The sequence below is a fragment of the Centruroides vittatus genome, unplaced genomic scaffold (assembly GCF_030686945.1).
Source record: "Centruroides vittatus isolate TY-2023 unplaced genomic scaffold, ASM3068694v2 contig_591, whole genome shotgun sequence".
Classification (NCBI taxonomy): domain Eukaryota; kingdom Metazoa; phylum Arthropoda; class Arachnida; order Scorpiones; family Buthidae; genus Centruroides; species Centruroides vittatus.
Genome location: NW_027122356.1, coordinates 1 through 27,826, shown reverse-complemented (window position 1 = coordinate 27,826; position 27,826 = coordinate 1).

Sequence of the window (27,826 nt, the reverse complement as noted above, 5' to 3'; positions counted from 1 at the left end):
ATATAAATCGATCTTGCATTATTTTTAAATTATAGACTTCTACTTTCATAATATAACGTAATACACAAGATAATAATGGAAAGAAACACAAGAATAAAGCTATATTATATTGTTTGGTATCATTCAAACAAAAAAGAAAAAATCCATTAATATAAGAATATTCTGTATACAAGGAAATAACTATTTCATGCGATATATTAATTTTGTCACCAAAAATAAACATTCAATTTTTAGTTTAAGGGAAGTATTTTGAGAATTATTTTCTTCTTTTTGTTACTTTCAATAAAGAAATCACAAAATTACTTACTGTGAGAGTGAAATTACCTATACAAATGCTTCCTGTATCGTTTCGTTTGAAGGGAGTAGTTGCTCTGAATGGATATTGCTTGCAACTTTCGTGACCGATAAGATATTATTGATCGTTGCGTGCTTGTCAATAGTCATTTCCTAGAATATTTTAACTATACTAAATAATATTTTGCATATGAAAAATATATGTTGAGCAGAATTAAATAGAGCTGAATATCTCCATGATGGTTGAATATAATAAAGATTTAAATTTTAATATGAAAGGAACGGATATGAAGCACACAACCGTTCTCCTTTTCTCATTATATTATACGTTTATATCATTAAAAAAAGAGTGTTTTAGTTATTTCTGCAATAATGAATAAATGGAATTTCAAAAATCTTATGTTTAATATTATAAATATATTAAAATATTCCGAATATGCTTTAATTTATAACCAAGTTAATGAATTGTTCTGAAAAGAATTTAGATTATGTAAACATAACATAATTTTATAAAGTAAATTCCATTATAAATTATTAATAATACAGCAAATTGAATAAAATCGATAATCGTTTAGCATGATCCATTTTCTTAATGGAAATTTTTGCTTATTGCTTGGAAGTAGATTACACAACCTCCTAAGACGTGTCAGACTAATTGGATGATTATATTAGCCGATTAAATGATCGTATTCTTCAAGAGTCAGAACAACACTTTAATCCAATCTATACACAACCCTCTAAAACAGTAGAAATTTCCAGTATTAGAAATGTATGAAGGACTTCACCTTGGCATTTCTCCATGCAAGATTTTCTTACCAATGTTCACATTAATGAAATTCATTGGGGTCAATATATCATTTGACGTCACAGAGCGGAGTGAATGGTTCTTTTCGTATGAACTCGTAACGAAATGTTTATTATTCCTGAAAGTTGCGAGTTATTGCGTGACTCTAACACTTAACAATGAAGATTTAGCAATAAAAATGTGCGACAGTTTCTCAGTTTTGAAAGAAAATGCGAACAAATCTAGATTTGTTAATCTAGTCGTAACGGCTCTTAATTTACATTATTTATTTTTATGGAATTCTAAAAAGTATAAAAGTCTCTTTCGCAAGAATCGCGTATTATTAAAGGATATTTTGAACAACCCTCCATTCAGAGCTCACATGCAGAAGATATTGAAATTGGAAAAGAAATTGCTTTGTATATGCATATTTCTTGTAGGTTACACTAGCATAAGTTCGGGGTATTCAAACGGAGTGTCGTATTTAATAGTTGCAAACAACAAATGGGAATTCCGAGATTCAATTTGTATATTTCAAGCCACTTATTATCACATAAACCTTCTAATGAGTAATCTTCTTCACTTATTTTTTCTCTTTCTGTTATGCAAATTTCAAGCTCTGCAATATTCAGTTATTATAGAAATGACAGATGATCTAAAATGTGAAGTGAAATTGAAAGATATATATCGTTGCCTACAAAATGCCAGAGAGAGTTTGAAATTTTTTAACGTTATTCAGGAAGGATATTCGTTACACCTTTTAACTATTGTTCTCTGTTTTCAGTTCATTTTAGGAAAAATTTTTCTTTCTGCGAGAGCGATAGACAAGAGAATTCAACTTTTTCTGTTAATTATATTGACACTAATAATGTTATTGGTGTTTTCTTATTTGTGGCATATGTCGAACATCACCTTAAAAGTAAGTAGAAATTAAAATTAAATTTATTTTATAGATTTAAAGAATGAAAGATAGATCCTGTACTGAATTAAGGTGAAATTCCTATTGCTACGTGCAAGAAGGATCAAATCTGAATCATCTCGGAATGGTTTTTCTTTCGTATTTTATTGTGCTTTAGTAATGTCATGATATAAATGAAAACACTTAAAATTTATTGTGAAAGAATACAATGTATGGTGATTTTTATTAATTTACAAAACTTATATTGTCTGGTACATACGAGATAAATTTGATGGCAATGTAAGCAAAATAAGCAAAAGGAGCTAATTGCCCTGAGCCACAAGGAATTAGCGTGTTTCACACAATGTTTTTTCTTTCTTTTTTTTTTGTTTACTTCGCTTACTTTAGTTTAATTCAATAATTTCTTTGCTATGGGACCCAATAAGTATTTAGCCGCAAGTCTTTTGGGGTAGCCTGGCGTGTTCATTACGTATCTCAATCACTTTTACGATTATAATTTGTAGAACATTTTACTCGATCTCAGAGGAGGGCAAGTGCTCCGTTTCCCCCTTCTGTGGATGTCCTTACTTGCCAGTGCCAGGAGCTTTTCCTAATGGCCATATATACATGATGCTTTTTACCGATATCTTGGTTTCTTATTTATCTTCTCTTGATACTGGTATCTTGGTTGTTCAATATTTACTTTTTAGTATAAATTTTTTACACACACGTGTTGTTATTTTCTTCTTTCTTTTAAATTTAAATATTAAAGTTATCATAAATAAAATATTTTAACATAAATCTATTTTTATATAATCAGGTTTATAAATTTTTCCAGCTTGTTTACTTATATAATACAGTAGACACTCCCATATCCTAACCAATGTGGGTAAAAGCGATCCGGATAAGAATGTGAGAATTTTTAATAAGACTGTAACGTATACGCCTACTGTATATATATAAAAAATGCTTATTTTGTATAATTACAATTACAATTAATTTTCAAAGAATCAAATTAAAATTATTTGTTTTGTTCTTGTCGATTTGCTGACAAGCTGATACATCACACCAATCCCTCATCGTTAACATGTCAGCAATGGTTGATGCATAATGTTTTTGTTACAAACTTTCAAGGTAACTCTAATTAGAAAGTCCAGCAACGAGTTGCTTAACTTTTCCGGCAACATCTGTTATGATATTTTATTAGTTAAAAATATAAATTTTTTTTTATTATTACGAAAGTAAAATTTTTTAAAATATACACATTGCTTTATGGAAAGGTAAGACTACAATGTTTTCTGAAATTTTTGGTCATTTTTGATTAATCTGGATAAGGGAGAGTCTATTGTACATCTATGTATGTAATACCTGAATTTAATGATGAAGTCAATCAATATTTTTAAAACAATTAAAAATAATTAAATTACAAATGAAAACCAGAGAAGAAAGCTGGTGCTTTATATTGTGACGTAATATGCAGCGTTTTTTGTAATGTATGGTACAGGTGGTGTTTCCTGGACATTCCCTAATTTATTTTGTTTTTGTCATTCGCTCTATATTATTTACTCTTTCTTTTGATCCAGTATGCTATAATTTATCAGTACGCTAATTTTCCAAGCAAGAATATTATAGAAGTAATAATTAATAAATGTATAATAAATATTTAATTTATCTACTTTGCGATGTAAGTAATATTTTTCAAAATTTGTTTACAGTTCAAAAAATTGTTTGAATTTGCAGTAAAATTTTTGCAACAAATACGCATGAATAATTTTAACTTTTGTGTTTTGTTACGAAATAAATTGAAATTTGTTACATATCTGGTTGTAAAGAACTATTTCGCCCTGTGGGTACTAACAGTAAGATGACCTTTTTTAGGATGATCATTATGGGTTTTGTCCAACCCCACAATGGGGTGGTTGAGCACTGAGGGACGGGCCTGACGTATCATAATAGACCACCCCCGAAAATTTTTCCGGAAAAACCCGTCCGTATTCATACTCGGATCCACAGAATGGTAGACTCTTAACCTGACTGCTGTCATTAGTTTTCCTGTGTGAAAATCATTTCTATCAAAATGTAAGACAGACCACGTGGCCAAACATAACATCTAATCGTGCATCAGTAACATAGAATTATTAGAATAATATATACGTTATATTTGAGATTAATTTAATATTTATATTGTTTTAATTAATTGTCTGTACCAGTGCTTCATACATTCCTGCTAGTTTTTGCTATAAATTTTCTGATATGTGTGTTTATAATTGCACGTGGTAGTAGACATCGTGACCTCAGATAGCTCGGTTTCGATTGGTTTGGCATTAAGAACGGAAATTAAGGCGAAATCACATACTGTAGGTAAATGCTTTTGATGTGAGACTCTACGTACCAACCGCAGTTACCCCCATAATAAAAGAAAAAAATGCAATATACAGGGTGTTTTTTTAAACTGACGGTACTCAGAGACATCTGTAGAGCAATCTAACAGCCGGACTATCGCCAAATTTGGGAGAGTGACTAAGGACGACATGGGAAAGAGATTCCGCGAAGAAAAAAGTAGTACCCAAATTCGCCGGTAGAGGTGAATTTGGCGCTGTTGCAGTGAAACAGCAAGAAATGTCAGAGCAAATGTCAACCGTGTAGCATGGTCGTTTGGTTTTAATTTTTGCAGGTAGCTTATCTTGTATAGATAGAACTTGAGAACTTTTCTCAGAATTTGCCATATCGTCGAAGGCGTCATTTCCAATTGTCGTGCCACTCCCCAGGCGCTGCTAACTACCAGTAACGGTCCCCTGTGAACGTTCAACAAGTGCAGTCCGTGAACCTTCAAGAAATTCTTAGCTGTTTAGCTACAACAGCGCCAAATCCACTCCTACCGGCGAATTTGGGTACTACTTTTTTCTTCGCGGAATCTCTTTCCCATGTCGTCCTTAGTCACTCACCCAAATTTGGCGACAGTCTGGCTGTTAGATTGCTCTACAGATGTCTCTGAGTACCGTCAGTTTTAAAAAAAATCACCCTGTATATTTATATACTGCGAGCGTAAAGTCCGTCTGCAGTGGGCCAAGCCCATGCGGCTCAGCTGAATGGGGGTTGCCATAACTTACTGTAAATCACTCAAAGTGTGGCGACACTATTTCGTTCTTGGAAGCTCCTCCTCCTCCTCCCCACTACCTCCTACCCACTACCTCCTCCCCACTACCGAGAGATTTTACGATCACGCTGCATATTACTTGGTTTTAATTAAAGCATGATATAAACAAGTGTTGTTTTAAAGGGCATGGAATTCTTTTTGATTAACCCTCAATATAACAATATTTTTATTAAGTACGGCCAGGTCTTGAAGGGCTTTACTCTCGGTCATACGATTGTTTATTTATAGTGTACTCAGGTCAGTCTAAGGGCTATTTCACTCTATGACTGACTGGACCGACTTGTCCGACTCCAAGTCGTGTTACCACGACAACAGCAGTCGGTCGACCGACTGGTCATTCCAGTCGAACTAATTTAAAAAGTTAAATATTTGTTACACTGCAATATGGTTGCTGTCTATTGGTTCTTGTATGTGAACGTCTCTTTAATCCAAAACTATATGACTATCTCACAGCATTACGGTTAAAAACATCTTTATTTTAAAAAAAATTGGATTATATATGCATTTCGGGTTGGTTTACATTTCCAACCCCTCTTCAGTGCTATATAGAAAGAACAAAAATATAAGTAGGGAACAACATTATTCAGATATCGCGGAAAGAAAATCTTTATATGACAACCATTTTATATACCATAAATAGGCATAAAAAATCTTTCACAGTAATTATATCATATGTAAACGTATATAATATTCTAGTGTTCTACATAAAAAATTCTTGGTAAATTATGGTGGTTAACATATTTAGTTACATAGAAAACATAATTGCATTTTAAAAATCTAAATGTTTGTAAAAGTTATTAAAAACTTACAATTTTCGTACACTTAGAGTGGGTAAATACCATTTCATTTCAGTGAAAATATTGTGAATGTTAATACAAAAATCCATGCAATGTTAATAAAACAATTAATTACCACTCTTACATTCCTGATAGCATGAAAAAGAATACATACGTTACGGACTTAACGAACACATATATAAGAATATCTGATAATAATAATCGTAAAATCAAATTAAAAGAAATAGAAACAAAGTTTATTCTTAATGATTACACCAAAAACAAAATAAATACTTGGCATGAACAATATTGCAAAAATAAATATAATATAAAAGAGATAAAAAAAATACAAAGCCTTTCCGTATGTTGAAAATATTTTTAATAATTGCAATAAAATCCTTGAAACGAATAACATTGTTTTGGCCCCATCTTTGACCAATAAAACTTCACATAATATATATGGTAATATAAAAAGAAATGTAATAATAATATAAATAATCTTTAAAAAACCAGGTGTAGTTTATAATCGATAATCTTTTCGCGATATGTAAATAATGTTGTGCCGTACTTATATTTTTGTTCTTTCTATATAGCACTAAAGAGGGGTTGGGAATGTAAACCAACCCGAAATGCATATGTAATCCAATTTCTTTAAAAAATAAAGATGTCTCCAACCGTAATGCTTTACTATTAGAAACATCTAGTGAGATACTTTAACATAGTTTCAGATTAAAGAGACGTTCACATACCCCAACAACAAATATTTATTCTTGTAAGAGCAGTCGGTGAGTTACAGCCAATGAGAGCTTCGAAGCTATAGCCAATCAGAGTTTGGATTTCTTGGTCCTTACGAATCGGCCACCAACATATAATTGTACTCAATGTGAATGCTATTACTACTAGTCGGTCCGACTATAGTATCGGTCTTGTCGGACCAGTCAGTCATAGTGTAAAATAGCCCTATCCATACTATATTCCAGGCATGGCCAAATGCGGCTCTTTTTGAGTTACATGCGGCTCTTGCTGAAAGTGTTAATTTCTGTATTTTATCATTATTTTTACAATTTTATTTTTATAATTTTGTGAAGATATGTTTATTTAAAAAATTCAATATTTGTTTTATATTATATTTATATTATATAATAAAATCGCGCTCTTTACCATACTATCCGCCACGACAGAACAGAACTGCGACTCTCATGCATTTTGCAAAACCTACATTTCGGCTCTCACTGAACTCTTGCTTGCCCACCCATGCTATATTTAGTATGTATCGTCATTTTATCAATCCGTTGTCATATTTTCAAACATCAACAGAGTTTCCAGTTGCAGTTATTGTTTCCTTTGACTTGGATGTTTCGTGTGTCAAAATTACCAGCCTACACTGTTATTTATCCTCCGAAATTTAATGACATTTTCGATTTTCTAATGAACGTCTCTTGTACTACAATACATTGACATTTGGATAACTATCGAATTTACATTTCTCCATAATTCATTTATTTCTTTGCGTTTCTGCAATCACTGTTAATATATTTGTATATGTTAATGTAATGGAATAAGTTAAATAATATTAATAATATAATGGCATTAGGTAACTATGTAAATACATTCTGTAATAATGTAATGGCATTAGGTAACGTATTTACATACGTTATGTAATGCGATTATATTATATTATATTATATTGCATATTTCTGTCGTGCATGTGAAACGTAAAATCATCACTTTCATGCCTGCAAATAACGACAAGTGTATCAACATTTTAAAGTTTTTTCAGGGTATGGCGTAGATATTTTATCCTATACATTGGCATTAAAAGAAAATTATAAAGTATACATATTCAATGCCCTTTTTTATCCCATAGTTGAGCTTTCATATGCCATAGTAGAGCATTATTTGCTGTATTTTTATAATATTTAATATACTAATTTTCGAATACTAATTTATATGTATATATATATTGTTTTACAGAATAACGAAGTATATGTAAAAATTTATAATCTGTTCGAGCATATTGATAGCATGAACGAAGGTTATTTGGTAAGCAATTTCAAATGTTTCTTAATTGTTACAATATACCCTCTAATTTAATTGGCATAGTGGTTCTGAAACTATACGGCGCAAAGAAGATATTAATATTGTTTAATTCTTAAATCACTAAACACTGGCATGCCATTCATGGGAACGTAAAAAATGGCTATTGTTCGAATGTGGCCGTCGTTCAGAGATTATTTTGTATGAATTTCAAAAACAAACGTCCCTGAAAGAATGACTGCGATTTAGAGGTGGCCGTGGAGGTTAAGAGAGGAAACATGCCAAATTTCTATACAAAAGTTTTCATACAGAACCTATTTCACCCCTTTTCTTAAATATCTAATAAAGGTCTCATAAACAACCAAAAATTGCGAGAAAACAATTATTGTAAAGAAATTTTGTATTCTATTATATTTTACATTTTTGAAACCTTGTATCAAAGAAACAATATTTTTCAGTTGTACAACATCATGAACGAATGCACAGTAATGAAATTATCCTTCAATATATTTGGTTTATATCCCGTTACTAAATTATCGATATTAAAGGTGAGTATTGAATTTTCTAAAAGGAATAAGCACTGCTTTTGTCTCAACACTAGATTTTAAACTAAATATACCAGCCACCGGTAGAAGCGCTGCAAAGCACCCTGTTTTAGTAGCATAGTTTCAATGGAAAGTGAAAATTTACTAGTGAACGAGCAAAAATTATTGTTACATATTCACAACGCTGAGCCACAATTTTTAATCATTTAAAAAAATCTTTTTATTTCAAAATATATTGCCCCAGTACTTTTCGTGATAACAATAGAGTCATGCCTGTTATCTATGTAACTCCATTCTGGAGAAAATATTTGAATTGAAATTACGTAACTTCCAGTCCAGTCCGGAAGTTTGTATGTAGTTAATCGGGACCTGTTGTTCTACGCTTTCCAAATATGGTCTCGACTTTCATCTATCGAGATTAAAGATGGACAGACAACAGACAATGGCGGGAATTTGTAGATTATTATTTAAATACATAATCATTTCTTTATTTGAGTTGTTGATTCGATAGCTTAATTGTATTTTAAGATTGATATGTACAGACAGCTACTTTAAAAACAATAGACTTTTTTAAGGCAACGATTTCGTTTTGTTCAGATTTCTGTATTTCTCTTATTCAGGCTGTATCGTGATTTAGGCTAAATTTTAGGAAAAATTATTAGTTTTTACATGCTGCATTGTTAATAAAGTAGTCATGAAGATTTATTAAAGAGGAGATAAAATAATTTTTCGGATAATACGGAATACATTCCAGTAAAAGAAGATAATAATAGTTAATACTAAAACTTACTGCTATGGCATATTTAGAGCTGCAATAAACATCTTATTTGTAGAATATGCTCGGTGTGGACTCCATTCTGAAGGTGTAACAGTTGAATGCGGTAAACAAGTAATTGATCCTCTACAATATCTTTCGTGGATGCCAAATTTATAAGAAGGCGTCGATAGACCACACTCTTTAAGTTTCTTCACCACCAAAAATCACACTATTTTCAACGCTAAAAGTGTTACAGTTGTGACTTATTTTACGGCAAGACTTCCACTTGTTATGAACATCGCCATACCAAATTCGGGTGTATTTGGAGTGCTAAGTTTGTGACAAGCCAGCGTTGAATAGAATACTTTAATTACAATAGTCCTTTACATGCATATACATGAATACATATACTTGAACACAGATATGTGTATATTAAATTTTGGATATAATGATTTTCCATATACAGTATAGTGTTTAGATTAATAATAGTAATTTTGTTTATTTAATGTTAAAAAATCACTACAAATTATTTGAAATTATACAGTTTTTTTCCTTTTCAGATGGCGTGTTACTTTGTTACTCAAACAATAGTTATTATCCAGGTTTGTGTGTAAATCGGTGTCATATTCGTAATGTTTTTTTATTGCAACATAAAAATGTAATGAATAAATATTGCTTACGTAAATAACATAAATAGTATTTGTTTTGCAATGTTATTCTTATCATTCGTGGTTCTATCTGTCAAAAGTTACGTGAGTAGGTGGATATGCAAATAATCGTTACAAAGGACGAGTGCGTTTTCAGTGGTAACAGAATGTTTATTGTTTCCATAGTGTTGCATAGCGAATACTACTGTTTACGTTTCTGCTCTGTACGTTATACATGTAATTGGTACAATAGTGTAACGTCCAGTACCTTGTGCAGCGTAATATTTCTTAGTGAAATATACTGGATCGATCGAGAACAAGCGTTACGTAATTTTAGGAGTGGTTACGTGCGAATACGTTATAGAGCGTTATGGGTGTTGGGTTCGTAATTGAAAGTTAAACAAATAGCGTTACGGATTTTGCGGAGGGTCCCTCAGCTATGTTACGGGTTCTTTACGTGGTAACACGCCCTTTATTTTAAAGAAATAAAAGATTCAAATCGAAGTTAAAATGTTAGTATATTGAAGAAATTCATTTTTTGTACAGGATTATTCTATTGCTAGGAAATCTTAGCATTCCTTAATAACATTTTTAATGCTTCATGGTTCTCTACGGGGCCATTTTTACTATCGTTTTATGAAAACCTTCTTTTGCATAGTGCAAGATAAGTACAGGTAAATTTTAATACAAAGCCACAAATGAATAAAACAACTATTGAGGATTGTTTGAGTTTCCCAGAGAGAGAATCACCCTGTACAGGGCAGATCTACATAGGGACTAATAGGGCTGAAGTCCAAGACTCCCAAGTGTCAAGATCCAAAAAATTGAAGTATTATCATAAATTTTTAACACGTTTTCATTAACAATGAGCACTTATTGTATAGTAAAAAAAACAGTTAAGAAGTTAGGTAAAAATGGGACAGGCTCACCAGTGGACAAGCGGTATTCGTACCCTGAACACTGGGAGTTTGGTCGTGTGTTAGCGCCTCGCTCGGACGGGCTGACCACGTGGAGTTTTCCGGGTTTTCTTCACGTCTGTAACGCCTAAATAGGGGCCAGTTTCCCTTAAAAAGTCTTCCCGGAAGGCAATCTCCTAGGCAGATCGTCCAAGTGTTGCATTCCATAACTTAACGAACAAACGAACAAAAATGGGGCCCCATTGGACTTCAATAGTAAGAGGTATTTTTCTCGATCACATCGCGGTCGACTTCCCGACATGTGTCAACATTTTCGTCTAATTCCGCAGGTCTTTAGCGCACCACGTGGTCAAGGAAATTCCGATACCGGAGCCCGAAAGTGTAAAACCCGGAAAACTCCCTGGATAGCCCGTTTGCGAGGCACGATCCGCGACCAACTAGTGTTCAGTGGTTTTCCTCCACTTGACTGTTGGTGATTGCATTACGTATGACATTACGCTAAAGGTATTGTGATAACGTTATCGAGCACTTTATAAGAAAAAAGTTTATTGGATAAGGAAATTTTAGTTGTTACTTTGTGTACTTTTATCATCCGAATTATTTAATTTTAGAACAATTTACGATCGTTAGCTGTTTTAACATGCTTAGAGAAATCTCTTTTCGACATTCAGACTCGATATAGTTAGTTCCATCTTTCACGTTGAAGGCAATCACAGAAGGCAATTTCCTGACATGTAAGGAAGACCGTTTCGAGTCCGGACGCTTTTTGATTTACAATCATTTGTTGAAAATTAAGGTTATAGAGAATAAATTTACTTATACATTGCCACAGTACAATGCTCAACTTTTAAAGCTGCCATTTCGTCGGTATCAAAATTGGGTTTTCCAAAACAACAGAGTAAACTTATTAACAGCTCGAACTCTATATCCGAAGGGCGTTGTACTGTACTTTCGAATATAAATACTTCGTGCCAAAGAAAATAAATTCAAATATCATGTATATTTTTCTAAAAAGTATAAAACTCTTATCCTTTAAGTGATTACAAAATGACTCAAACTTTCATCGACAATATAAACATTCTGAATACATAATATCCAGTTTTCACTTAAATGCCTAATGTACACATGCTAATAATAAATATTTTAATATTGGCTAACATTGGTTAAACCAATGTGAAAAGATTGCTAACAGTACATGATGGATAAAATTAATGAACCCTGGTAGTTGCTGGTGGATTAGCGCCTCATTCTGTACTTTTACTCGGCAATACTTTGGCAATAGTATTTTGAAGGTACTACCCACCTAGAGAACTTAATGATACTGTTTAAAGTGATTCATTTTCAAGAGATATCATGCCGATGCAAGCCTGTTGCACCGTAAACAAAATCCGTTCCACCAGTGAGCAAATTACGATATACCGGTCGCGTCTGCTAATGAAATATACGGGTGTAAAAATAGAGTGCGTGTTTTGTTGTGTGAGTGCAAGTGACATAATCTGTGATTTAACAGTAACGTAACAGAAACTTACGAGCAATCCAATAGACGTATTTCTTCATGGTCTAGTCTCAATTGGAATGCTGAAAAATATTCTGACGGAGAATCTCACAAGTGTTGCTTGAAAAGGTTAAAGAAGACTTCTGAAATTGATTTAACACTTCGTATGTTCACGTGGTTGCGCCCTCTTGCTGAAGTTCGTGCCGCAAATTTCGTACATGGCTCATTTAGCAATAAACATGGGAAAATCGCTTGACGAAATACATGTTGTGAAATTTAAATAGTTCGTTTCTGGAACTGTCCGCACGTGGAACGGTCACCCACATACATAGTACAACACAGCAGTACAATATACAGATATACTTAATATAAGTTTCTAAATATTTATTTGTTTTAATTTCATTTTTTTAAACCAATCCTTTTGCTTCTTTTTACCTATAGAAAATATGAATTAAGTTTATAGTGCTTTACGACGTAATTTATCTTTTAAAAGGAAGAAAGCTCTAACAAATAGAATTATTACATTATTAAACATTACTATATATAAATTTTTGACGCATCCTTCGAGTATTGGACAACAACCACAACTTGTGTAAAAAAGTAACTAATCATCTGAAAGAAACAAAATTAATTATTCTTTGTAAATTTGAAACCGTGTCTTTTCTTCTTTTTCTTTATCTCTTTGGCGCGATGTAGTGCGATCAATCGTGTGAAGAAGGGCATTGTGAGCCCGGAAGGCGTGTTAACTGAAATTGAATAAATAGAGAATGAAAAACTGCCTAGTGTATGATTGATCCCACTACATCGTGATAAAGAGATTAAAAAAAATTAATTATATTATTTATAACATAATACTATTAAATATACATAGAGGGTAATGCAAAAGTCATCACACCTAGACAAAGAATGCAGTTTATAATCATTTCTATGTCGTAGAATATGATGTATGAGTGTCATTTTTGCCTCCTTCTGTCATGTGAGCACTAGGAGGACCTTATCATCATATCTATCAAGTATTCCGCCAGGTCCACAATAGGGGCGATCGTGTATTGAGAGATTGTGCCTGTCATTTGGTCTTAAAACATACGAATAATTTCTGTGATTACAGTCTTTCCGACCCGGAACCCAAGAATTAGCATTTAATTAATTTGAAATACAGACGCCTGCGATTTTCTGCTCCTATACATCTTAGTACAATCAATCAGTGGTCTGTTTTATATGGAGACTTTTCATTCACATGGAAGCAGAAAGGCCGAGACTGGTCTATCTCACACTGTGTTTGTCTTTAAATTCACAGAACGGTCTCAGCTTCTTCATCTAGGATCAGACTTATCCGGCCCCATTTCATTCTAATTCTATCTAAATTCTTTGGATTGAATTGGTGAAATAGACCAATGCAACACGTGGACGATCTGTCAAAGATGCACAAGTGCACAAACATCAAGATTGCACAGAGAGAAAATTTGTGCCCAAAATACCCTTGACATACGATATTGTTTTTGGTTTAGAATTTACCTACCGATACGCCGAAAATTATGCATTATTCAGATTATATTATGTAACTAGTGACAAAACAGTTTTTCGTTTCTGCTTTGAACATGTTTCTTACAAGCATACAGGCTTGTACAGACTTTGTACAATCATAAGCATGTTTAAAAAATGTCAACTTATTATTTCACTCTTTTAATAACATAAAGAAATCGGCAGCCAAATTACTAAGCGATTAAGATGATAGTCCATCATTCTGGAGACCCAGGAGAGAATCCAGACAGATCAAAAAACCCTAGGAATTTTTCGGAGGTGATCCATGCGGATATGTCGAAGCCTCATTACTCACAACTCGGCCCCATTTTGCACCTGGAAGAACCCATATGCTGTTGTTAAAAATGGCTTAGTGTTCACGGAGCAAAAACGTTTCATGTATAATTAAATCAATTACTTCATTGGAAATTACAGAATTTCGTACTAGATTGCGGATAACGTAATTATCCATTATTATATTCTTGTAGACAGTACTGCTTTTAATAATAATGTAATTTTGCAGTTTTTATTGCAACTCCAACGGCAGGGAATATAAAACCACTTTTTCATTTTTGACTCTTTTCGCTCTGTGAGCACTAAAAAGCTCTTTCTAATCAATTCTAATCTTTATTATAAACCCGCCCATAATGAGAGCAACCGTGTGTTGAGGGATGAGACCCAACACACCCGGGAGAGACTGACCATAAAAGTTCCTGGTGTTGCTTGCCATGATTCGATTGTGTATCACCCAGAGTACTAGGTTGATTCTTCAACTACTTCGACCAACCACTGAATTACTATGTGGTATCGGAGTTTTCTGGATTTCCTTATGTATCTTTCTGTACGAAAAACTTTTATTTAATAAATGGCGAGCGTATCAGCTGAAGCACCTGTTGTCCAAATGTTGTTTCATTTCTAGCAATAAAACACGCTCCTGAGCCTTCTCAGTTGATTAAGATGTTTTTAACAACCTGGTATATTTCATGTCATAGAATATCTACAAACATAAAAAAAACTTATTGCTTACCTTTAGAATAGTTAGTTTGTTAATGGGAAAGTAACCTAAGAAGTTGAAATACACTTTCGTATCGTTAAATTCATTCATAATATTGTACATCTGAAATGTATTGATATTCGATATTTTAATATTTTTTAAATAATAAATAAACAATGTCGAGATTAGTAATACTTACCATACAGATATCTTGCAGACCTTCACAATTGAAATAAACATTATACATCCTCGAATACAGCCTGTTTGCCTAACGAAACAACTAAATTCAGAATTATCTAAACAGACAATATTGCTTATAAAATTTTAATAATTTTTACTCAATTTTAAATGTTTTTTTCTTGGTTCACTTTTATTTTCGGTCACCAGTTGGTAAATGGATAAAACCACCGAACGGTAATCGTCGGTTCGCGCTTCACGAACGATCATGCACAGGGGCGGATCTACATAGCGACTAATAAGGCTTAAGCTCTGTGCCCCCAAATGTCAAGGGCCCACAAATTTTTAATACTTTCTCATTAACAATGAGCACTTATCGTGAAGTAAAAAATAGTTAATAGTAATAATATATTAATAATGATAATTTATAGTATTATTTTTTTTTATTGTAATCAATGTAACGTAATTGGTCAGGTTACCAAGTTGCGATTTTAAATTCACTGTTTCGGTTTAAATTAAACCCCAATTTAAAGATTCTTAATCTAACAAAAAATTCGATTTCAATAAGCCCTAGGCCCCGAAAAACCTGGTCATGCAACATAGAATTTTCCGAAACTTTTTATGTGTAACACCTAAAATGAGGCCTAGAAAGGCCTCTTGGGTAGCGCCCCTATTCTAGTTTATCGTCTCCACTCACACGTGTACACACACTAACATCCATTATACAGAAAAACCCCATAATATTTATTTACATTTCTCGACGTTTCAACGTCCCGAGTCCAAAAGTATAAAAACCTGGGAAGTCATTTTTGACCGATCGCTATACTTTCCTTCTATTATATATAACGAGTCGGAAAAGTAAAATTTAGTACATCATAGAATTTTTCAAGAATCAAATCGTGTGGTATCCTGCAAGCTAGAAAACGACCAAAGAATCCGAGAAATTCACAGATGAGAGGACTTTTCATTACAAAATGTGACAATTAAGAAAATACTTGAAATAATTTTAAAACTAAATTAAATTTGAACTTATTTCGTTTGTATACGGTTGAAATAAACACCGTGAAAAGAGACTGTTTTCTAGGCACAGGATAGAAAAAATACATTAAAGAAGTGATAAGGAAAATCCTGGGCAACCGCAAAATGTTTTCAGTTTCAAGATAGTAGATGGCGACTGTAGTGTTTAGCTTTTTTCAAAACTCTTTTCGCCCGGTGGGCACTAAGAAAGCATTTTAAGCAATCCCATTATAGATTCGGTTTGGTTTGTATTCCAGTAAAGCGATACACGGACGACCTGGGAATGATTTTTTACGGAAAACTGACCACTATTTATATTAAAAAAATCCTGAAAACTCCACCTGACCTGCCGTCGGCAAGACGCCAACCCACTACCAGTGTTTATTGGTTTTATCTACTCGCCATAGTGGGCACTTATGGGTTCGGCCAGATCTACAATGGACGAAATCCGATGCATCCGGACAGATCACCTAAAAAATTCCTGCAGTTTTCGAACTTCCGGATGTGATCCCAGTTCCGTAGAGCAGTAGGCTACCATCTTAATCACTCGGCTTTCCAGCCGTCTATGTGTTTTGTTATTTTTAATTACTCAGCTACTGTTAGCTTTATTTTGAATTAAAAAAACGAACCAACTGGTACCTACAGAACAGTTTGTAATTTCTGTTCCATAAGCACAGATTATACAATGGGAGAGTTATGCAGAGGTTTTATTTTCGTTCTACCAATTTTCCCGCGGGTTAAACGCACGAAAATAACACACTTAATGAAATTTTAGGAAGTTATTGAATAATGCCTAAATATATGCATCAAGTACGGCATTATAATATTATTGGTCATCATTTACGGTATATAATAGTTTATGTTATAATTATATATCCTTCATGTAACTAAATTACATTCATATTTAGTGTAACTTTATTGTGTTTGTTGAAAAATATAGGTATTTTATCTATAAACGTTTCAGCATAGATTATATCTAAAATGTAGTCTAGAGCAGTGTTTCTCAAACTTTTTGGTCCGCGACCCCCTTTTGCACTTAAAAATTTCAAAGGATCCCAAAGAATGAGTGTGTGTAGAAAAACATCCCGGAGGGAGTAGTTAATTTAAATTCAGGAGGAGTTAATTTCTTTTGTGTAATTAATCTATTCCATGTTGAAATTTCTCTTTGTTGCGTGTCGCAACAGAGAGAAATTCAACGCAAAGCGTGTCGCTTTTCGTTGAATTTTTTTCAATGTTAAGGCTAATGAATTTTTTTTAAAAATTATTTCTTTATTTTTCACAAACAAAATAAATATATTGAAAAATATTAAAACAAAAAACATTATATTTCGGAAGTTAGTGTAGTCTCAAAACGTTCCGATTCAGCACAACACAGTTTTCAGAAAAACAAGCAAACCTTACCACTCACGATGGGAAAAATATCTCATTCAAATACTGCTGCTTCCTTAAGTACTCTCTCATGGTCGCGCCAGTGCTGCCAGCTAAAAACGCATATAAACTAAAGTAATATCGGAGCATCCCAAGACATAGCCAAATATTGCAGCGCCACAGCATTAGCGGAAATTAGAATTTGCCGACTGAAACGCTTTCGGTTGATCGATTTTCGGATAACGACGCTCTACTGTACTGTATTTCTAACTTGATTTGCCTACAGACGCAACGCTGCTAGCGAACACCGTTCCAAATGACAACGCTGTTCTATTATAGTTTAGGCGGAGAGTGGCACTCGGGGATTTCCAAATAGCGCAAAAATTTATGAATATTATATTTAGGCTCGAATTTAAATATTTATATTGTTTTTATTGTTTATATGCGCAATATATTTAAGTAAAAATTATTTTATATATTTTTAAATTCTATTATTTCTAAACATGAATTTATAGTAAATTTATAAAATATTTGAAAAAAAATTGATCTGGCATCAATTTTTCAGCGACCCCCCAAATATTTTTCACGACCCCTTGGGGGTCGCGACCTACACTTTGAGAATCACTGGTCTAGAGTGTAGACAATGAATAATAACTCTTACTTAAAATATAAAATTCATAAATTTATTGAATGTTTTTAGTTTGTATATGTGAGAGCAACACTTCGGTGATCTGCCAAGGGGGACTTTCTCATAGAAATTTCCCCTTGGTACACCTATTTAAGTGTTACAAACGAGAACTGGAAAACTCCAACTGGCCGAGCTATTGGCGGCGAGTAAACCCATAACCAACTACCAATGTTTAATGGTTTTATCCACTCGGCCACTGGTGTGTAAGTCTGGTTAAGAGATCGGCCCAGAGGAACTGGCAGAACCCAAGATGGACACGGAAAAATTTTAAATAATATAATTAATTAAAAACAAAATACTTTTACTTACAAATATTGCAGTAATTGACACATAATATAAATAGATGAACAATAGAATTGATACAGAAGTCATACTGATAATCATCTGGATCTTCAACGTAGAATCGATGTCTTTTTCTAACAATAAAGTTTTTCCAAAAGTAAATTCAATGCATAAAACTATTGAGAAAAGTTCAAATAAAAACAGTTCTTGAATGACATTTGAAAAATTTAAGCTTTCTTTAATATTTCTCAAATATTTCAATATTGTTTGCACGGGTATTTTGCTATTTTCGATATCTGCAATTTCAATAATGACGCAACATTGTAACTTTTGCAGCTCGCATAAAATTACAACAAAGATTATGTGAGCACACGTACTCATCAAGAAATATTGATGATAGAATGTCGCTTGAATTATACAGAATGAATCTCTGATCGACCATTTACCATTTCTACCCTTTAAGTATACACGCCCATTGTCAAATGCGCCATTTATACTTGCTATCCCTATCAGAGTTATACAGAATACAATAAGTGAATTTTGCAATTTCAATATTTTTCTTATACGAAATTTCAAATAGGGATTATTCAAGATTTCTACCCATTTAGAGTGGCTTTGTGCAAACATGTTTTTAATTCCTTTAGAATTCCAAACTAATAGGTAATACAGCGTCCCAGCCATTAATACAATATTCATTATTCTAACGTTTGCACTATTTCCCCTAAAAACGCCAAAGTAATCGCAAAGATTCAGAGCTAAATCTTCGTCATTGGTAACTAAATTCAAAGCGTAAATACATATTTTTAAGATAAATAGGAATTTCAATGTTAATTGATATACAGTAGAAATCACGCCTGATTTCACGTTTATAAATGAAACATCTACACCAGTAAATTTCATTGTTGTCAAAATTGGAGAAAATATAAATTCGGGCAAGTATTTGTGCTCTAAATCCCTGTACATTCTTGGAAATAAGTAATTTCTTTTCAAATGTATATGGCTGTCTAACGCCTACTATTCGGCAAGTGTTTGAGACCACCGAACACTGGCACTTAGTCGTTGCTTCGTACCTTACCAACGGGCTGGCCACGTAGTTTTCTTCACGCATTTAACATGGAACAAGGGGCCAGTTTCCCGTAGAAAGTACTCTCGGAGGCATTCTCTCTTCGCAGATTGCCTATTTGTTAATTTGCCGTATTTCATATTACATAAAACCAACCAACCAACCGACCTTCTTTCTAACAATTCGTGCTAATATGCATGTACTATAATCATGCAATTTGTATGGAATTTGCAGAATATACTCGATGGAACAACTAAGACAAGAATTATAATATTTACGTAAAAATCGATAAATAATTTTAATATAGCTTCTAAGAAAAGATTTTTATGGTAATGTCCTCTAATTGATTCCAGTTTAGATTAAATGAATGTTTATCGATTAAAGACATGAAGTAGTAATATATTAATATGTGAAAGCACACCCCTATATTCATTATCATACTTGCATGCGTTTAATTAAATTCATCTAATAAAATTTTTAATATTCTAACTTCAATTTTACGGAATTAATATAATGTATATTATATTTTATAATATAAAATTTTATATTCGACAATTTTCTGTATATTTATTAGTTTACCTATGCAACTATTTTTGAGTTTTGGCATCATCATTTAAGCCTACTGGGCACGCGACTGCTCTGCTTCTGCCATTTAATGGCCTTGCTTTTGACATAACGTTGTCCAAGCAATGAATACTCATTTTTAACTTCTTATTCGCAGATTTTCAATGGATTAGATTCATGGAATAAGACAACGCACCACGTGAGCGGTTTGCTAAGGGGTGCATCCCGAAAGGACTTTATATAAGGGAAGTTATTCCTATTTAGTACTTAGATGTGTGAATATACCCCGAAAAACTTCCCTACGTCAGGCGTGAATCCATGTCAGTTTTCAGTGGTTTTATCTTTTGAGCACTTATAGATTTTCACTCTTGAATAAATAGAATTTACATGATTGTAGATTAAATGAGGACGGAATTTCTTTCTTTTATTTGAGGTTGGTTTACCTGTTTTTTTTATTAAAAAAAACGGTGAAAACGCACAGAGCTTTTTGGAATGTATGTTTTTTTTTAACCGTAACTTAAATTAAAGTTATCATTCTCCAACTTTTATTAAATTCAGAGACCTTAAAATGTCAAGAAATTAAAACAAATTAAGGGTTTTTTCTGTATATATAGAAGTTATTTTGTGTGTGTATGTGTGAGGGCACGATTTTGTTCGCCCACTTTGAATCTTAATAACTCCTGCAATTTGGTTTGGTTATATTCGTATAACGCAACGTGACATAGGTGAATTCCTTACAAGAGGTCATTTATTGGAAACTAGTCCATATTTAGGCGTTATTAACATGAAAGTCCGTTGGCCAGCCCATTACCAGGACCGGACCCACGACCTACTTAATACCAGTTGTATTATCTATTGGCGGGCCACCTCCTGTCCGTTTTCTCGAAAATTTCTGAAATTATGCTGGGACGTTTGTATATTAGGAGCATTGATGCTATTAAACTTTGGTGGTTAAAGCTCGAGGGGTAGAGAGATATAGGGGACCACGTGTCATATTTCAACTGATATCGGATTTACCGAATATTTTAATCGTTTTCAACATTTGAAATTTTTTTATAAATGACATTTCTACCCTTAAAATTAAGCTTTTTGACATTTTATAGTAACTAAAATTAAAAATAAATTTTAAAATAAAATCTCATAACACGACACGCAATTTTAATGTTTGACCGAAAAAGTTATGCAACTCGTTACTGGATTTTTCTTACTTTCTTCCTATTGGAACTGATCTGTTCAGTGAAACCAAGCAGTAGAAACAATAAGAAATTAATGTATTTAGCTAATTACAGAATAAGTGCTACTATGCAAGTACGTACTGTATATCCTCGACTTTTATATGCAGTGGCGTAGCGTAGTGGAGACGGCAGGGGCGGCCCGCCTCGGCCGGCACTTATAGGGGGCGGCAAAATTTCACAATAAATAATAATATCTTGGTTTTCATTTTCGTCAGATGAATAAATGTATTTTTTTAAAACAATTAAAAGACAGTCGTTCCAAAAGTTAGACGATCACCATTTTATTTTTCTTTAGTGTTCCAGAACCAAGAATCAGACAGCCAGACCTTTCTTTGTAGGCTACGTAGCTGCCCTTTCTAAAAAGAGTTCCTTAAAAATACACAGAAAACCAATTAAAATCAAGTAAATTTCTTAAAATCGGAATGGTAGATCTTACGACATCTTGTGATGATTCATCCAATGATGATTTATTTTGTAAATCTTGTGAATCATCACAAGATGTCGTAAGATCTACCATTCCGATTTTAAGAAATTTACTTGATTTTAATTGGTTTTCTGTGTATTTTTAAGGAACTCTTTTTAGAAAGGGCAGCTACGTAGCCTACAAAGAAAGGTCTGGCTGTCTGATTCTTGGTTCTGGAACACTAAAGAAAAATAAAATGGTGATCGTCTAATTTTTGGAACGACTGTCTTTTAATTGTTTTAATAATATCTTGTAAAAATACCTAAATAAGGGGGCGGCTGACACCCACGCTACGCCACTGCTGTAAGACTAAATATCTGCATCTATAATTCCAGTATAATAAGTCCTGTTAATCGATTAAAAAAATGTACTAGTATACAAGATAAATTTGAAATTGTTGTTTAAATTTTTAAATACAGTAAAACCAGTCAAAACCCACACCTGGACACCTAGATATAAACACTTTAATTAATATGGAACAAGTACCTGTACTTTTACATGTATATGATACTCTGTATCTAGGACATCTCGATCTTGAATTTTGCATACTCGTATATTATTAAAGTCGGACATTTTCAGAAATTTGTGGGTGTAGTTTTTAACTGCTGAATTATCCTACACAGATGTCCTGTTTTCAGGTCTTATCTGTTAAATGCTGACAAAAAAAAACTTATGACACCCATTTTTGTGGCATTTGGGAAGATTTTACACATCTCTACCAATAGCCTTAGGCACGATTTCTTCCAAAAGACCAGGGGTCGAATTCTGGTCATCGTCTCTCATCTTCGAGAGAGGGTGTCTATATAACAAGCTGGATTGCTTCCATACAAACGCAATAGAGTTGCTCAGTCGACACTCTCCGGAATTATGCACCAGTGGTGAGCAGTGTTCTCTCTAAGCTGAGCGGCTGCGCGGCCGCGCACTGCTCAAATTGTTGCCGCGCACGAGAATTTATGTGCCGCGCAGGCGAGCATGCGCACTGATTTCAATTGTTGTTTACTTATTTCTCACTCTGTCTGCAACATGATTATTGCTACGTATACTTCGATTAAATACATTAAATCATTGACAAAAGATACTATTTTGTATGGAAGTATGTTTTAAAATGAATTTTAATTAATTATTTTAATTTTTATTGAAAAAATAAGATTTTATATATATATACATGCTCAGATAATTTTTTTGCTCAGAATCTGTTCAGAAAAAATATTTTTTTCTCAGAGAAGTATATGTTCTGCTCAGCTGCAAAAAAATTAGAAGAAACATTGGTGGTGAGCGGAGCCATGACAATGCATTAACAATGGAGCAAGAACTGAGGGTGTGGTCATGAGGGCATCAGGTGCCTCCCTGCCTCCCAAACATTTCTATACTCCCTGGACTAAAAAAACTAATGCATTGCCAATGGCGCCAAAAAATTGCTATGGCTCTGATGAAAGCTCCAATCCACCAAGTTAAAAAATGAAATTTTTTTTTCTCGCAGCAGACAACAAATGGATATGTTACCTGGACTATAAACACAAGGTCACGATACCGTGATTCATTGTAGCAATCGCAATATTGGGTCCTGTGAGGTTGTGTGTACGGTGTTTTTAGATCAAATTTAGTTATTTCTAACTTTTTTATTAGATTATATTATAGAATTTGATTGATATTTACAAGGGTTATTTTGAGTTTATAACACCGAGTGCCCAATCTAACACATTTAAAAAATTCTTTAAATTGTGTACTGTAGAGGAATAATTACAGATTTAAAATCGGCACCTTCGAAAACCACTTAAATCATATTTCGTGTTAACCGGTAACCTCGTATTATACAATTATCCTATTCGAATGCCATTATACCGCTTTCCGATAAAAAGTAGACTGTTGCAGGAAGTCGAAGTAATTCGACCAAAAGTAGTAGTTGACCTCTTCTTGGAAGAGAGAATGGTCAACGACTATTATTTAATACTGGTCTACTATTAATAACTGAAAAGTGATCCGTGTTGGATGGGTTATGGCCGCTAGTATTAATTAATAATCGTTTATCATTCTCTCTTCCGGAAAACGTCAACGACTACTTTTGGTCGAATTACTTCGGCCTCCTGCAACAGTCTTTTTTCTATCGTACAAGCGGTATGATGGCATTCGAATAGGAAAATTGTATAATACAAAGTTACCGGTAAACACAAAATATGTTTTAAACTCGGCACTCTCAAAAACAATTTAAGTATACGATCTTTTTCTACGAAATTTGATTGGTTGGCTGATTGGATTGTGATTTATAACGAAATGAACATTCTGGTTTAAATGAAAAATTATGCACAAATGAATGACCTGCAAGGTTAAGTTTATCAGATTTAAATCGAAAAATAATTTTAAAAAGTGGATCAAGTGGATCGAGTGGATCGATATTATTTATATTAAATTGACAACCGGATTTCCTGCGAAAAAAAATCATGGAGGAGGTAGAGGAGAATTGCTGATATCTACATTGCCCAATCTCTGGCAGTAGTGAGGCTTCCAGCCGAATCTACGCTTGATTCCGAGTCGCCGATCCACTTTCGGAGAAACTATTATATTCAAATTCTAAGCCAGATATTCTGCCAATAAAAATTTTTAATCTAAAATCTGTTTTTTTAAAATACGCTTGAGAAAAATATACTCTGAATACAATATATTTGTAAACTCGCTTGAAAATTACTGGATAATTTTCTCGAAATATATAGAGAATGTCCAAGGAAAACGTACGAAGCATAACAGCAAAGGAGCTCTTGTCTACTAGAAAGCAAGACAATAAAGTGAGAAATCTAAGAATCATTCGACAAAAAAAACAGAGTCATAAATTCTAAAAACAAACAACTTGCATCTGTTATTGTACGGTTATTGTAACATTTGAGAACCCCATATTGGAAACCTTTCGGTTTTCATTACAATAAACACATTCTAATTATCAAAGCATAATGGCTTTATTACAGTTGCGTGGTATAAGCCAGCTGGATAGTAAACCAGGTCTTCATATGTTTTATACAAATGCTTTTATATGTAGAGTACGATGATATGTTATTCATAATTATATAACATTATCAGCGTTTATGATTGTTGACAGTAAAATATGTATCTTTACAAAAATTTACACAATTCAAGATTTTAAAAATTAAAAAACCTTTATTTTCATAAACATTCGATTATTTTGTATATACGTTACATAGATAGGTCTATATTGTCACAAGTAAAAAACTGCAGCTTTCTACGTAGAGATAATAAGGCCTATAGTTTATAACGCCCATGGGCGTGGAAGAAGGTGGTTGTTTTTCTAAATCTAGGTCAATACACATTTTAGTATTGACGATGTATATTTGATTCTATGTATGTTATTTACACTGTTATAATAAGAGTAGACTATACTAACCGATTATTACCCTATTATGTGAACGATTATATACCTATTTTTTTTTACATATTTACGAAAGTACAGCACAAACCAGAAGTAATGATACATTTTCTGACTAAAAACTTTTGATAAGACATCTTTTAGTCTAAGTAAATTCAAATAACACGAAACGTAGTGAAATTACAGCTAAAGGTGATGAAAATAAGTTTTTCCAACGTTCGTTTACATTCTGACTTCGATCATGTGACTTCGAAAAGACGTTGGTTCTTTGCAGAACAGACAGTTCTAAAAGAACGCACATTGGTTGATATCGGTTCAGTCATAATAAAAAGTGACCAATTACGGCATAAAAGGCGTACAAACAAAAACTTTAGAGCCAATAGACATCAAGAAAATTTTCCATAGACTTACTATAGTAAGGTAGAGTTTCTCGGGAGTATTTATTGCTAAATAGTTTTGAGAACATTTTTACTCGTCTAAATACTGTCAAAACTTTTCTTTAGCAAATCAGAGATGGAAAAACAAATAAAACAAGCCATTTTATAGCGACTGTTTACATGTTTACACAATCGTAGTTCGAGAAGCGTGACATTTATCGGCAATATTAGTTTCAGTGTTTTCGCAGGTTAATGATTCGTTTATCTAATATCTCAATAGATACAGAAATAAACCAATTACAGTTTTAAAAGTTTACTATTGATTTTATCAGCCAATAATCTGTCTCCTTACCTGTAATTGCTTTAGGATGGTAGGGGACGGCCTTTTCCGAAATGTTTATGGCCAAGGGGGTTGTGACAAAACATTTGTTGAAACAAATAAAACACATACAAGAAAGCAAATCAAAGCTAAGATCGCTACAGACTTTATTTCAATTTTTTACATTACGTTATTATAAGTGCAAATTTATAAAATTATACATTAATTTTATTTATTATAAAAATAAATTTTACTAATAAAATGTAATATCATTAAATTTATTTTCATTATATTTTTTGTCATTTAATTTTTCTTAAATTATTTTTTATCGCTAACTTAACATACGAATGGCAGCTTCCCGGCAAAACGCGGAATAATACAGCAAAAACGTTTCGTAGGGGCCCTGTAAAACTGGTATCCAGAGGGAAGGTGCCATTTAGGAACCAACTTCGGACGTATTGACGAAAATTTTTAAAAAATTCTTCCTTTTTCAACCGAAATGGATGTTTTCAAATAATAGTGAAAGATGCTTTTTCCTGAAGCCATTTTGAATAATTAAGTAGACGTTAAGTGATTAATGCTGACATTTTAATGTCGTGTGAATAAAGTTACATTTTACCTTTGTAAGTGTAAAAACTTGGGATGCACGGTGTGCATATATTGCAATACTGTAAATTAGATAGTATACTTTAAATGACTTATATATATTTAAAGCTTGTATGTATAAATTATATTTTATCATGCTCTATAAATGAAATATAATTTATTATTTAGTTACTTAAACACTATATAGTGCAAGCACTCGAACACTTGCACAGTTTTCATCTACAATTTTTATTCAGTTTAGTTTTACTCGTATATATTATCTGTACAAGTTTTGAGCTCATTAGCAACCTTCTTTATTCAACTCGAAATCATAATTTTTTAAAAATCCTAAAATATTTCTACACATGTCTGCGTGACAGATAGTAGACTTACATCTCTGATCATCTCCCGCTTATCTTTGCGTGCTTCCCTTTTTCAAATAAACATTCCGCACACTCAAAAGGTAGGTTTACACTCGACATACTTTTATAGTAATTTATATTTTACCATTTAGAACTATAAGACTCTTATATAGTGACTTTAAATAATTTTCATGAACAACCCAATTTAATAATTCATACAAAAACTTTCATTCAAACAATTTAGTTTATTAAATACTTTTTTAAACATTAAAATATTACAAATTTATAAATTAGTTGAGAATCCACGAAGAAACAATACGAAACAAATTTAACAAATGTTGATGAAATTTCGAATTTCATACAGTATAAACAAGATGTAAACTATGGTTTTTAAATACAAGCAATAAACGGACAGGAAATCATCTTCTCTGTCATCACAAACGAGAAATGAATTTTGAAATACGCACGAACAATAAACGGACAGGAAATCATCTTCTCTGTCATCACAAACGAGAAATGAATTTTGAAATACGCACGAACAATAAACGAACAGGAAATCATCTTCTCTGTCATCACAAACAAGGAATGAATTTTGAAATACGCACGAACAATAAACAGACAGGAAATCATCTTCTCTGTCATCACAAAAGAGAAATGAATTTTGAAATACGCACGAACAATAAACGGACAGGAAATCATCTTCTCTGTCATCACAAACGAGAAATGAATTTTGAAATACGCACGAACAATAAACGAGACAGGAAATCATCTTCTCTGTCATCACAAACAAGGAATGAATTTTGAAATACGCACGAACAATAAACAGACAGGAAATCATCTTCTCTGTCATCACAAAAGAGAAATGAATTTTGAAATACGCACGAACAATAAACGGACAGGAAATCATCTTCTCTGTCATCACAAACGAGAAATGAATTTTGAAATACGCACGAACAATAAACAGACAGGAAATCATCTTCTCTGTCATCACAAAAGAGAAATGAATTTTGAAATACGCACGAACAATAAACGGACAGGAAATCATCTTCTCTGTCATCACAAACGAGAAATGAATTTTGAAATACGCACGAACAATAAACAGACAGGAAATCATCTTCTCTGTCATCACAA